The sequence below is a fragment of the Amblyomma americanum genome, chromosome 2 (genome assembly GCF_052857255.1).
Source record: "Amblyomma americanum isolate KBUSLIRL-KWMA chromosome 2, ASM5285725v1, whole genome shotgun sequence".
In the NCBI taxonomy this organism is placed as follows: domain Eukaryota; kingdom Metazoa; phylum Arthropoda; class Arachnida; order Ixodida; family Ixodidae; genus Amblyomma; species Amblyomma americanum.
The window spans coordinates 107,405,374-107,409,362 of record NC_135498.1 but is presented as its reverse complement, the minus strand read 5'-3'; the positions used below and the strand labels follow the sequence as shown (position 1 = coordinate 107,409,362).

Genomic DNA, 3,989 nt, shown 5'->3' with positions numbered 1-3,989 from the left:
GCGCTTGGCTTGCAGCACTCTGGCACGGGTCTGCCCGGCATCGCACTGCCTCCGGGATAGTCCCTGGGCATATCAGCGCGGCGCGTCTTTTCTTTCATTCTTTGCTGTCCTATACTTTACCCTCCTACTCTGGACACGCGGCCGCGAGCATGGCTTGGCTTGAGCCAGTAGGCAGGCCCGTACTCTTTCATTTTCCTTCTTCCTCTCAGATACATTAGTCAGTCATTCAGCGGGTCCAAGGGAATCATTCAACGGGGAGAATCGGTCAACGCCACTGGTTTGAGGGTCTCCTTTGAGGCGCGTTTGCCGATCCGCTCCACAGCTGATCCGACTAAAGCGCGCGCTTTGTTCGACTCTTCTAGTACAAACGGCCGTGATCTTCTACAGTTCCTGCGCTGTTCAGTTCTTGAGCATGTCATAAGAAATGAGAATTTCGACCATGATGGCCGCATTTCGGCAGGAGCACCATGCAAAAACGCCTGTCTGCCATACGCGGACATTGCAATTTAAAGAACCCTCAGTGGTCTAAATCAATTCGGAGCCCTCCAATAGGGCGCCTTTCGGAGCCCATCTGCAGCTTATCGACGTAACAACCATTATACATAATGCCATAAGCTGCTGAAGTTGATTCCTGGAACACTTAGGCTACCCCTGGAAATTCACATCAAATGCAAACTTTTATTGTTCGTTTAGTAACCTTAAGAATTTAGCAGTTTAATACAAGCTGTATGATAAAAAATTATGCGCTGGCAACGAGTGGCGAAACGTAAAAAAGTTATAAAAAATACAATATGAATACAGACTTTATATTATCCGGACCTTTCTTGGTGTTCCTTCATGCCTCCGTTTTGAAAACTTACATTTCACATGGAAAACACGTAATGCACATGACAATTACAATGATTTTTCCGATCTTTTCATTGACTTTCTTCTTTTTAGTGTTTAGCATAAAATTCTGCTGCCGCAAATGATATTTTAATTTTAGAAGGTAGGTCGACCGATACAATTTTGGAATGTCCAGTGCATGGATGAGTGGCCCCTGCGCCTGCCGTTACCCGAACGTCGAAACACATGGTCTGGGGTGGTACGAACCACCAGACTAAGTTGAGCACCTCCAAAGATTGACCCGTCGCGGAGGCTCAGTGGTTAGGGAGCTCGGCTATACTGAGCCGAAGCACCCGGGTTGAAACCCGACCGCGGCGGCCGCGTTTCGATGGAGGCGAAACGCAAAGGCGCCCGTGTGCTGTGCAATGGCAGTGCATGTTAAAGAGTTCCAGGTGGTCGAAATTATTTCGGAGCCTTCAACTAAAGCACCTCTTTCTTCCGTCTCTGAGTCCGTCCTTAATCTCTTCCTTTACGGCTCCAGCAAGATGTGAAAGAGATACTGCGCCATTTCCATTCCAAAAAAATTGTCATTTTTTTTCCTGCGGTGATTCGCTTTAATCGTACGATTTTTTTTTTTGCGTCCGACTTCCGTTGGCAAACAGACAAAACATCTGCACGGCTCTTCGTTACTGCTTGTTGCAGCAGCTGGTTGCTATTACAGCAGCTTTCGTGCGCCATTGCATCACATGAGTGAAGGCGTGGCTTCTCTCGGCGACTTTTACCAATCACGGAGTAGGAAACGAGATACTCACTTGCCGTGCTCCTCTCTCATGCTTGGGATTCGCTACCACAATATTTAGGCCGTGTCTGAAAATCCTTTTTTTTTTTACCCTAAGAACTGGTATAAAAATGCCCTTCTGCCTGAATGGTGCTACAGTGTTCCTGCAACATCATCGTCTTCTTCTGCAACAAGGAAAATGTAAGCGGCCGTTATGCAGTCATCTTGATCTCTTGGGTTAAACGCTCAGAATATTTACTTGCATTTTGAAAACGCCGAGTCCAATCTCTTTTATAAAGTGCGCAAATACTGCGTGTGGAAATTATGAATCTGGCTGAAGTGATGCGCCCGCCGCGGTGGCTCACTGGTTAGCGCGCTCGGCTAGTGATCCGGAGTACCCGGGTTCGAACCCGACCGGCTGCTCGATGTCAGTGCACGTTAAAGATCCCCAGGTTGTCGAAATTATTACGGAGTCCTCCACTACGGCACCTCTCTATTCCTTTCTTCTTTCACTCCCTCCTTTATTCCATCCCTTACGGCACGGTTCAGGTGTCCAACGATATATGAGACAGATACTGCGCCATTTACTTTCCCAAAAAGGCAATCATTATTATTAAAATTACTAAGCGATGCGGCGGTCTTTTTTTCATGCGATAGCGTTACGGTCGCATCAAGGCGAAATATGTCCGCCGGTGTCGACGTATTTGTGAAGCTCCGACATGCCAACCGTGGCACTAATATAATACAATTTTACGCAGCTCCTCTTTCTCAAGTAGCCATGAACTCCAAGGCATTCCTGGTAACCCTGGCTATCTTTGCCTTCCTCATAGCAGGTGAGTTCAATGATCTCCGTCCAACTGTTTCCAGTCATACGCTAAGCTTGCACGCGAAAATTGAAGCATGAAAATTGATTTTTTTTTTACTTTAAGTAGTTTAACTAATTTTTCCGGCTATTAATGTTACCCAAATTTGATGGCGACTGTCATTCGACCAGTCACAACTCCAAAGCAAAAAGACGCTTCTTCAAATAAATAACTTTAAATAGCACCCGGAATGACATCTCGTGCATTTTTCTATAACCTTGTTTTTAACTACGTTAACAACTAGTTCATAAGACAACAAAGGTAAGATCGATTTGAAGAACTTGCCTTGCTGAGTTGATGCACGGATCTAGTAATCCCCCTCTTCTGGCTGTGGCCACTAGCAAAATCACTGAATATTAGAACGCGTTTAACCTCTACTATATGGGCCACCTAAATACTGCTGAAGAGTCCTCGGTTGTATGCAGTGCTCCCACTTCTATTCTTAATGCGGCTGTTTATTGCAACAAGAAAAGGGTAAGCATTCAGATGGAATACAGTTACACCAAATCGGAGCCGTCTTGAAGTGGCCTATGTTCTGCTTTTTCAAGAGGTATACTAGTTTACCCGGCTTAAAATGTATCTAAAAAGTCAACTTCATTTCGAGACAAGCGATGAAGTGTGCAAGAAGGGTGCTGATGCCTATATTCCATCTGCCACACACATCATTCATGCACACATTTCTTTTGCTGCAAAGGAATCTCTGCCTGCAAAGAAGAGCGCAGTGAGTCCGGAAGATGCGGCGACCACGGCCGCAGCGACCAGGGGACTCCCGAGGCTCGCCAGGACAGCGCAGCGTCCAGTGGAGCATCAGCCCGTTGCGACGGCCACTCCGGCCGCTGCGACGGCTAGGGGGCGACAACCTTTTCCGGCGAAGCAGCGCTGTGGGATAGCTGCCTTTGTAGGCCATCCCAGTTCCACATCACGTATCTTTTCCCATGGATGGAATGAAGAGCGCCGCATTGCATTGGCGAACTGACGCCCAGAAATAAAAAGATATTTCAGCAGCTCGTTGTTTGGTTATTTAGAATCGCGGCACGAAGGTTTCCTTCTACGCGATCGCGCAGTTTGAAACTGTCATTAAATATTGTTTACGGTTTAACCTGCCGAGGTTAGGCCCGCCATGTTCACCCTCCAGTCGGTGGTAAAACTGAACATATGGTTCAATAGTGCGGCCCCTCATGTTGTTTTCACCAAGTCACCCTAAGAGGTAAGTCATAATCAATTTCCACTTCTTGTCTATTGGAACCGATCGAGGAAAGTATAAACCTCCTACCTAGCTACATCGAAATAATTAGCAATTAATACTGAACTGTGATTCACTTGCTTTTGATAAACACTTTTTAAATTTTTTCACCGAATTCAGAAGTTTCGAAGAGCGCGTTTCACAATCTAGTTCCTTTAAATCAAGGGTCCACACACAGAAAAGAATGTCAGCGTATTCTCTAACAAAAATAGAGATGTTACCGAGGCATTTCTGTCCCAAAGCGTTTGCAAATGGAAGACGACAAACATTTTATGTATGC

At 46.0% G+C, this 3,989-nt stretch overlaps 1 long non-coding RNA gene across 1 annotated transcript; it reads left to right on the top strand.

The window, feature by feature from the left end:
• Window positions 1-1,672: 1,672 nt before the first annotated feature.
• Window positions 1,673-3,464, top strand: LOC144118940 (uncharacterized). Its single transcript, XR_013312200.1, has 3 exons — window positions 1,673-1,804; window positions 2,362-2,436; window positions 3,161-3,464. It is a non-coding gene; the product is annotated as an uncharacterized LOC144118940 (long non-coding RNA).
• Window positions 3,465-3,989: the final 525 nt, after the last annotated feature.